At 46.4% G+C, this 10,499-nt stretch overlaps 1 pseudogene; it reads left to right on the top strand.

Annotated features, from left to right (window-relative positions):
• Positions 1–10,078: 10,078 nt before the first annotated feature.
• On the top strand, positions 10,079–10,195 carry LOC126427564 (5S ribosomal RNA; annotated as a pseudogene).
• Positions 10,196–10,499: the final 304 nt, after the last annotated feature.

Raw genomic sequence — 10,499 nt, 5'->3', positions numbered from 1 at the left:
ATAGGCTACAATCCGACCTTTATCAAAGTCGGAAACGTGACGGTACGCATTTCTCCTCCTTACACGAGGCATCACAACAACGTTTCACCAGGCAACGCCGGTCAACTGCTGTTTGTGTATGAGAAATCGGTTGGAAACTTTCCTCATGTCAGCACGTTGTACGTGTCGCCACTGGCGCCAACCTTGTGTGAATGCTCTGAAAAGCTAATCATTTGCATATCACAGCATCTTCTTCGTGTCGGTTAAATTTCGCGTCTGTAGCACGTCATCTTCGTGGTGTAGCAATTTTAATGGCCAGTAGTCTAATTGTCATATATCTCTTAGCCAGTGAATTTCATTTCCCTGAATGCTAAGGCACTGCCCACTTCCCTTGTTTCATCTACTTTCTCGATGAGCTACCGTTCGACTTTTTGACCTCTGCAGTTTATTTTCAGCGCCCTCCTCCATATACAACCTTCCAGTGATTGCAGGCGTTGTATATAATGTATCATTATGACCCATATTTCACAGCCATACGAGAAAAAAGTCCCCAGATTACTGTTATGACTAGTTCTTTCTTAGTTTCAGTAACCTATGTGCTTGGTCATCAGAAGCAGTACCTTCCCAATGATGGAAAAGGCTGTACAAAGGTTGCTTCTTAAACTGTACTAGCGACTTCTAGAAGGTGCAACTGAGGTCTGACGCCATAACTGTTTCAACTTTTCACATGCGTTGCTTAGACTGCAATATACGCTGAAGAGCTAAAGAAACTGGTATACCTGCGTCGGGTCTGCAGCACGTCATCTTCATGGTGTACCAATTTTAATGGCCGGTAGTGGTTCAAATGGCTCTGAGCACTATGGGACTCAACTTCTGAGGTCATTAGTCCCCTAGAACTTATAACTAGTTAAACCTAACTAACCTAAGGACATCACACACATCCATGCCCGAGGCAGGATTCGAACCTGCGACCGTAGCGGTCTCGCGGTTCCAGGCTGCAGCGCCTAGAACCGCACGGCCACTTCGGCCGGCGGCCGGTAGTGTATATACTGTATCCGCAGAATGCGACGTATGTATTGGACAGCCTGGAGAACAGCGCAAAGCTGCGTAGTAAAAACCTAACACAGTGGTTGGTTGGTTGAATGGGGGAAGGGGACCAAACAGCGAGGTCATCGGTCCCATTGGATTAGTGAAGGATGCGGAAGGAAATCGGCCGTGCTCTTTCAAAGGAACCATTCCGGCATTTGCCTGGAGCGATTTCTCTAAATTACGAAAATAAATCGGGATAGCCGGACGCAGGTTTGAACCGTCGTCCTCTGGAATTAGAGTCCAGTGTGATAACCTCTGCGCCACCCTGCTGTACATACATATGTTCGACGCCACGTCCTTTGGTGAATTCAACGCAGCGTCAACACAGTGGTGTGGCAGCTGCTGACAACGTCCTGATAGCAGTCGTTGGTGTATCGCTGGAGGGAGCGGTCCAGACCTCTGGCTGTCTAATGGCGGCTGTGGTTCGAGCGGAGGGCCTGGGCTACGCGATGACGCATTGGCCTAGTGCAGAGGGCCAGCCCGCCTATCGTATCAACTTCACGCGTCGCCTGCGCGTCCTCCCAGGCGACTGTGCGCTGGCAGGCGTGGGTGGTAGGGGGTGGAGGCTGGGGTGGCTGTTTCCGGGCGGCAGGTGTCGGCGCGGCAGTCAGTCACCGCCGCCACGCAATCTGGTCCGTTGTTTCGCGTCTCCTCTGCGTGTCTGTGCCCGCCGCCCATTGTTCTGGCCAGCGCGCTCCAGGGCCCGATATATCGACCGCCGCCGCTATAGTCCGTCCCACCACAGGGCGCCGAGCCGCCAAATGCAGTCGCCGCCGGCGCCGACGTTCCGTGTCACTGCCGACCACACCGTGTACCGCAAGTTCCGACACGCCGCCCTCACATTTCGGAACACGTCACTGCCCTCAGCCAAGCGCATCCAAACGGAGTCTCACCATACTGATACAGAATTTTTGTGTAGTATTCTCTATATTCAATACTAAACAGGCAGTCAGTGATCCAGCTCCATGCGAGTACGAAGTACAGTGTGTCCCGCAAGTTACGACACGTACCCCCTGACATTTCCTAAAAACGTATCCATCTTGAACCAAATGCGTCCAGACAAAGTGAAGCTCACGGTATATTGGTAATTTTTACTCATGAACCGTCTGACAGCAACTGAATAAAACAAAATTTTAGTGCCATACGCATTTCGCCTTTATTTTCCGCAAGGCATCATCAGTGGCCTGGAATATGTACATATGTTAGCTATTTAATTTACATTTTTGCCACTGTGCATTTAGGTTATAAACAGTTCTGGTGGTTGGTATTTCCTATTAAGTAGTAATGTTTTGAATTCTACTTACAGGTTGCGTGGACAATTTTTTACATATTACGCTTCTGTTGTATTTTTGGTGTTCTGCTTCTTACGAATGCCAATTTGCGGTTTTTTCCCAAATTCCACAGCACTATGAACTGAACGCTTGTTTCAATGCAATGTTTTGGTTTCTGTTGCCGACTGCTACGGTCGCAGGTTCGAATCCTGCCGGGCGCATGGATGTGTGTGATGTCCTTAGGTTAGTTAGGTTTAAGTAGTTCTAAGTTCTAGGGGACTGATGACCCAAGATGTTAAGTCCCATAGTGCTCAGAGCCATTTGAACCATTTTTTTTTTTTTTTTTGTTGCCGACTGTCAAATGTTTTTGCCAAAGATGGAATGTAATTGCCAAACTTTCGGTGTAATTATTGAAGTATCTTTGAAGTATCTGTAATCTGTTCGTGTATGCATTTGTGTGTGTGTGTGTGTGTGTGTGTGTGTGTGTGTGTGTGTGTGTGTGTGTGTGTGCAGATGGTGTGGGGAAGAGTTTTTTTTATGTTATTATTTCCTTTATTAAGTGTAGTAGGGAGCCTGTGCTCATGTGTGTTTGTTCATTTATCCATGTTTGTTTTCTGCTATGGCTTTCTGGATGTGGAAGTTTTCTTGCGTTTGTATACGATGTTTGTCATGGTTGCTTATTCTCATTATTTTCATTTCTTGTTCCACGTTTGTTGGATGATGATTATTGTGAGGAAGAGATGACTAAAAAAGTTGAAAGTGAAGCTGAGTTTCACGGTCTGAAAATAAAATTTTTCTGTACCGTCTTGAACGTTCAACGCAAAGTGGGCAGTCAGTGAATCATCATCATCGTCAACATCATCATCATCCATGAACAGTTTTCAATCGCTGGCTGGGTCTGTTCGGAAAATAAGCCTCGCCATCAAGTCCGGTTTTCCCACCGGCTCACGTGTCGCCTCTTTTTTCAACACACCACTTCACACGATCCAACTAACTATATATATATATATATATATATATATATATATATATATATATATATATATATATATATATATATATCCTCTCGGTCGTTCCTTCGCTTCTCCATTTCATGTATTTTCTTGACAGTCTTGCTTTCCATTCTCTTTAAGCCTTGATGCTTCTGCCGGCCAGTGTGGCCGAGCGGTTCTAGGCGCTTCAGTCTGGAACCGCGCGATCGCTACCGTCCCAGGTTCGAATCCTGCCTCGGGCATGGATGCGTGTGATGTCCTTAGCTTAGTTAGTTGTAAGTAGTTCTAAGTTCTGGGGGACTGATGACCTCAGACGTTATGTCCCATAGTGCTCAGAGCCATTTGAACCATTTTTTGATGTTTCTATCCTATCATTCCTCATCCTATCTCTCCTTTTCACTCCTACTTCTGAGGAATTTGACACACCTGTAATATGCGGACAGATCTTTTCTTCATTACCCACGTTTTAGATGCATAGATCAGTATTGGACTCAAGCAACTTCATATATTACGAGGCGCGTTCACAAAGTAAGGCTCTATTAGGTGCGAAATGGAAACCACTGTGATAATCCGATGGAACATTGCAGAGATGTGAAACTTCCTGTGCTGGACCGAGACTCGAACTCGGGACCTTTGCCTTTTGCGGGCAACTGCTCTACCATCTGAGCTACCCAAGCACGACTCACGTCCCGTCCTCATAGCTTTACTCCTGCCAGTACCTCGTCTCCTACGTTCCAAACTTTACAGTTATAATCTTCCAGGAAGTTTCATATCACTGCACACTCCGCTGCAGAGTGGAAATCTCATTCTTTGCACAGATGTGTTGGGCAGTGTCTAGTGTGCCTGTTGATAGCTTCACGGCACTCTTTTCAGTTCAGAGCGCGAATTGATCACTTAGAAATGCCAAAAACAACAGTGTCTCCCGCCAAGTATGGGGATCTAATGAGAGGTTTCGCCTAAAGCTATGCAGCCCACATAACATATATGCTATGCATTTCTTTCTTCAAGGTAATTCTCAGCCGCATTCTGTAGGGGCAATGAAGACGCTCCTGCAATGTTTGATCACTCACAGTACATCCCTTAACTGCCTCACTCCATTGTTCATCTCTGCTCACATGAACCGCTGGCTACGAAGACAACATTTTGGCTCAAACAACGAAAGGCAGACCATCGCAAAGAATTACTGAAAAACACAGGCAGCTGCTTTCTGTGACAGGGGCACTGGAAAGTTTGTACAACGCTGCGATAAATGTGTAAGTTGGAGTTTCATCGATTTAGAGAGGTAGCTGGAAGGTGTGGTTAACTGTTGTGAAAAAAAAATTTTTTTTGACTTTCACTGTGTTCTTCATTTTGCGACCTATTGGACATTACTTTCTGAAGCGCCCTCGTGCATATTTGCTTTTTTGTGGGACGTCTTTGTTCCAAACCAGGCTCCTAACACTTCGCAAGAACGCTTCCGCCTGTTTGCTATGTTCGTCGATCTCTTTCTCATTTCTTCCACTTTCCTATACCACACTTCCCAAGCACTTCGCACTTTCCAACTTTTGCGGATATTCACTTCCAATCCTTATTCTGCTAGTTGGTCTATCTTTCTTTCTAGCTGTAAACAGAAACTTACACTTGTTTACATTAAATTTCATTTCATACTGCCTCACAGTTTCTTCCCAACTACACGGTTGTTTGCCGGCCGAAGTGGCCGAGCGGTTCTAGTCGCTTCAGTCTGGAACCGCGCGACCGCTACGGTCGCAGGTTCGAATCCTACCTCGGGCATGGGTGTGTGTGATGTCCTTAGGTTAGTTAGGTTTAAGTAGTTCTACGTTCTAGGGGACTGATGACCTCAGAAGTTAAGTCCCATAGTGCTCAGAGCCATTTGAACCATTTTACACGGTTGTTTGTGAATCTCCTTCCCCCCGTTTCCCCAGATCGACAAGTCATACGTGAACCAACTGCATTCAAATATGAAGCAGGCTGTTTCCCACAAGTTCGACATCCCTCACATTTTGATACACATGAATGTTACGGGTTGGGGTTGTTGTGGCAGAGGAGACCAGACAGAGAGGTCATCGGTCTCATCAGATTAGGGAAGGACAGGAAAGGAAGTCAGCCGTGGTACTTTCCAAGGAACCATCCCGGCATTTGCCTGGAGAGATTTAGGGAATCAGAGAAAACGTAAATCAGGATGGCCGGGCGCGGGTTTGAACCGTCGTCCTCCCGAATGCGGCTCCAGTGTGCTAACCCCTGCGCCACCTCGCTCGGTAAATGCTACGAAACAAGTATATGCAAACGAGTTGATCACTCATCCGAGTCCCTCGTTACGCATATACTACTTTAGTGGAGTATTTGTATACTATGTGTATTGTATACGAAATGGGAAATCACTGAATCCAGTTCCAGTCAAGTACAGAGTACAGTGTGTGTTGCAAGTTCGAGACACAGTAGCATTTGTGAAATACTTAAATGCATTGAGCCAAATGCAAGCACACTGACTCTCCCATTTGAGGATGTGATATGTGACACTAGTATCCCTGACCGTCAGGCAGTTCTAGCAACTTTGATTGCCTAAACGTGTACGTACCTACTACAGCCTGTCCCGCAAATTCTGACATCCACCTCTCACATTTCGAAATACGTTACTGCCTTCAACGAAGTGCATCCACATGAAATGAAGTTTAGTGACACGCAACTGAAATAGTACAAGGGGTATTCGTGAAGTAAGTTCGAATGGACCACGAAATGCAAACCACTGTGAAAATCAAAAATGTTTCATTTCTAACAGTTAGCTACAACTTCCTGTTACTTCTCTACATTGACGCCGGTCTGACTTCAACATTTGGCACAGCATTGTACCAGCTTTCCAATACTTTCGTCATTGAAGGCAGCCGCCAGTGCTTTCCGCCAATTCTCTACGCTGGTGTACACCTCGTTGCCTGTGTCAAAATGTTGCCTTCATAGCGAGCGGTTCATGTGAGACTCAGAGGGAGCCAATGACGGGCGGTATTACGGGTAATCAAATGCTTTCCACCGAAAACGCTGCAGGAGCATCTTCATTGCACCTGCAGAATGTGGCTGAAAACGGTCTTGGAGAAGGAAATGCACGACAGTTATGTTGTGTGGGCTGCATAGTATCAGGCGAAATTTCGCACTAGACCCTCGCGCTCGGCGGCAGATACCATGTTTTAGGTATCTTTACGTGCTCACTGAGCACTCAGCCGTAAAAAGAGAGACGTGACGCGATCGGCGGGCGTACTGGAGCACGGCCAAACACTCCATGCAAAGCTTCATTGGAGGTGTCACAGTGGTGCCCGTTTCGCGATCGATCGAAACTTACTTTCCGCGTATTATGATGATGATGATGATGTTTGGTTTGAGGGGCGCTCAACTGCGCGGTCATCAGCGCCTGTACAAAGTTCCAATTTTTACACAATACAATTTTTAGTCAGTCCAGTCAAGCCACTGTCACGAATGATGATGATGATGAAATAATGAGGACAGCATAAACACCTAGTCCCTAGGCAGAGAAAATGTCCAATCCGGCCGGGAATCGAACCCGGGACCCTGTGATCCAGAGGCAGCAACGCTAGCCACTTGACCACGAACTGCGGACTACTTCCAGAATATCCCTCGCCTTTTCGTGTAGCTCTTTTGTATACTGAATACAAAGTGAGCAGTCAGTCACCCGCAAATCCATAGAGAACAATGTACAGTGTATGTTGCAAGTTCCAGCTCCCTCACATTTATAAACACACAAAAGATTCCTAACAAGTGTATGCAAAAGGGTGACCACTCATTTGAGTCCTATACAGTACTCTCGTGGAGTGTTTACTGATGCTGCATACGAAATGGGTAGTCAGTGACCCCATTCCATGTAAGTGTTAATTTCGACTCGCCATCATATTTTTGAAACATATAAATGCATTGAGCCAAGTGCATCCGTACAAAGCGTCCCCCTTTTTTGAATGTGTTAGGCTATGGCACTACTGACAATCAGATGGTTCTGCCAACTATGTCCACTGAAAACTATAAATGTTCAAATGTGTGTGAAATCTTATGGGGCTTGACTGCTAACGTCACCAGTCCCTAAGCTTACACACTACTTAACCTAAATTATCCTAAGGACAAACACACACACACACACACACACACACACACGAGGGAGGACTCGGACCTCCGCCGGGACCAGCCGCACAGTCCATGGCTGCAGCACCCTACAACGCTCGGCTAATCCCGCGCGGCAAACTGTATATCGACCGAGTAGAAGGAATGCTATCACACACAGAGAGGGCATCACATAGCAAGGCGCAACGTAGCTATGGTCAAACGCCATAGTGGGCGCACACAACACGGATTGATTTATGCTGCCGTCAGACGTCGCTCAAACAGTTTCAAACTCTGCAACCCTCCGCCAAATGCGTATACAAACACACAGCTCCTCTTAGTCACTAGCAGAATATCACCAGTTCCGAAACAACTCAAATCGCTTAAGAATGGCAAGTCTTCCGGTACAGATGGTACGAGGTACATTCAAGTTCTAAGGCCTCCGATTCTTTTTCTCCGGACTGGAAAGAGATAGAAACATGCACATTGTTTTAAAATGAGGCCGTGTTCATTGTCAATACATCCCAGAGATGGCAACACCGTACAGCAGATGGAATTTTACCGCCAGCGGCGAGAATGAGAACTGTTTTAAATACTTAAAATGGCGACGTTTTCCTTACTTGAACAGCGTGCAATCATTCGGTTTCTGACTTTGCGTGGTGTGAAACCAATTGAAATTCATCAGCAGTTGAAGGAGACATGTGGTGATAGAGTTATGGATGTGTCGAAAGTGCGTTCGTGGGTGCAACAGTTTAATGAAGGCAGAACATCATGTGACAACAAACCGAAACAACCTCGGGCTCGCACAAGCCGGTCTGACGACACGATCGAGAAAGTGGAGAGAATTGTTTTGGGGGATCGCCGAATGACTGTTGAACAGATCGCCTCCAGAGTTGGCATTTCTGTGGGTTCTGTGCCCACAATCCTGCATGACGACCTGAAAATGCGAAAAGTGTCATCCAGGTGGGTGCCACGAATGCTGACGGACGACCACATGGCTGCCCGTGTGGCATGTTGCCGAGCAATGTTGACGCGCAACGACAGCATGAATGGGACTTTCTTTTCGTCGGTTGTGAGAATGGATGAGATGTGGATGCCATTTTTCAATCCAGAAACAAAGCGCCAGTCAGCTCAATGGAAGCACACAGATTCACCGCAACCAAAAATATTTGGAGTAACCGCCAGTGCTGAAAAAATGATGGTGTCCATGTTCTGGGACAGCGAGGGCGTAATCCTTACCCATTGCGTTCCAAAGGGCACTACGGTAACAGGTGCACCCTACGAAAATGTTTTGAAGAACAAATTCCTTCCTGCACTGCAACAAAAACGTCCGGGAAGGGCTGCGCGTGTGCTGTTTCACCAAGACAACGCACCCGCACATCGAGCTAACGTTACGCAACAGTTTCTTCGTGATAACGACTTTGAAGTGATTCCTCATGCTCCCTACTCACCTGACCTCGCTCCTAGTGACTTTTGGCTTTTTCCCAACAATGAAAGACACTCTCCGTGGCCGCACATTCACCAGCTGTGCTGCTATTGCCTCAGCGATTTTCCAGTCGTCAAAGCAGACTCCTAAGGAAGCATTCGCCGCTGCCATGGAATCATGGCGTCAGTGTTATGAAAAATGTGTACGTCTGCAGGGCGATTACGTCGAGAAGTAACGCCAGTTTCATCGATTTCGGGTAAGTAGTTAATTAGAAAAAAATATCGGAGGCCTTAGAACTTGAATGCACCTCGTACACCAATCAGGTTCCTTTCAGATTATGCAGACACAATAGCGTCTTTCTTAGCAATTATATACAATTAGTCACTTGAGGAAAGGTCTGTTCCTACAGACTGGAAAGTAGAACAGGTCAAGAAGGGAAATAGGAGTACCCCATTGAACTACAGATCCATATCACTCACCTCAATTTGCAGTAGGATTTTGGAGCATATATTGCACTCTAACATTATGAATCACCTTGAAGAAAATGATTTACTTTTTATTCCCATGAAGTAATGAGTGCTGTCGACAAGGGATCTCAGATCGATTCCATATTCCTAGATTTCCAGAAGGCTTTTGATACGGTTGCTCACAAGCGACCGTTAATCAAATTGCGTGCATGTAGAGTATCGTCTCAGTTGTATGACTGGATTCGTGATTTCCTCTCAGAGAGTCACAGTTCGTAGTGATAGACGGTAAATCATCGAGTATAATAGAAGTGATATCTGGCGCTCCGCAAGGTAGTGTCATACGCCCTCTGCTGTCCCTGATTTACATAAATCATCTAGGTGATAATCTGAGCAGCCCCCTTAGATTGTTTGCAGATGTTGTAATTTGCCGAGTAATAAAATGATCTGAAGATCAATTCCAATTACAAAATCATCTAGAGAGCATTTCTGTATGGCGCGAAAAGTGGAAATTGGCACTAAGCAAAGAAAAGTGCGAGGTCATCCACATGGGTACTAAAATAAATCTGATAAATTTTGGGTATTTGCTAAATCGCACAAATCTAAGGGCTGTCAATTCGACTAAATACCTAGGAATTACAACGTCAACTGGAAAGACGACATAGATAATATTGTGGGGAAGGCGAAACAAAACTGCGCTTTGTTGGCAGAACACTTAGAAGATGCGACTAGCCCACTAAAGAGAAAGCCTACATTACACTTGGCAACGGCCTTGCCACAGTGGATACACCGGTTCCCGTGAGATCACCGAAGTTAAGCGCTGTCGGGCGTGGCCGGCACTTGGATGGGTGACCATCCAGCTGCTATGCGCTGTTGCCATTTTTCGGGGTGCACTCAGCCTCGTGATGCCAATTGAGGAGCTACTCGACCGAATGTAGCGGCTCCGGTCAAAGAAAACCATCATAACGACCGGGAGAGCGGTGTGCTGACCCCACGCCCCTCCTATCCACATCCTCATCTTGAGGATGACACGGCGGTCGGATGGTCCCGATGGGCCACTTGTGGCCTGAAGACGGAGTGCCTACATTTCACTTGTCCATCCTCTGCTGGAATATTGCTGCACGGTATTGGATCCTTACCAGGTAGGATTGATGGAGGACATCCAAAAATTGCAAAGAAGGGC

Source organism: Schistocerca serialis, chromosome 11, assembly GCF_023864345.2.
Source record: "Schistocerca serialis cubense isolate TAMUIC-IGC-003099 chromosome 11, iqSchSeri2.2, whole genome shotgun sequence".
Lineage (NCBI taxonomy): Eukaryota > Metazoa > Arthropoda > Insecta > Orthoptera > Acrididae > Schistocerca > Schistocerca serialis.
This window is presented reverse-complemented; position numbering and strand designations above follow the sequence as displayed.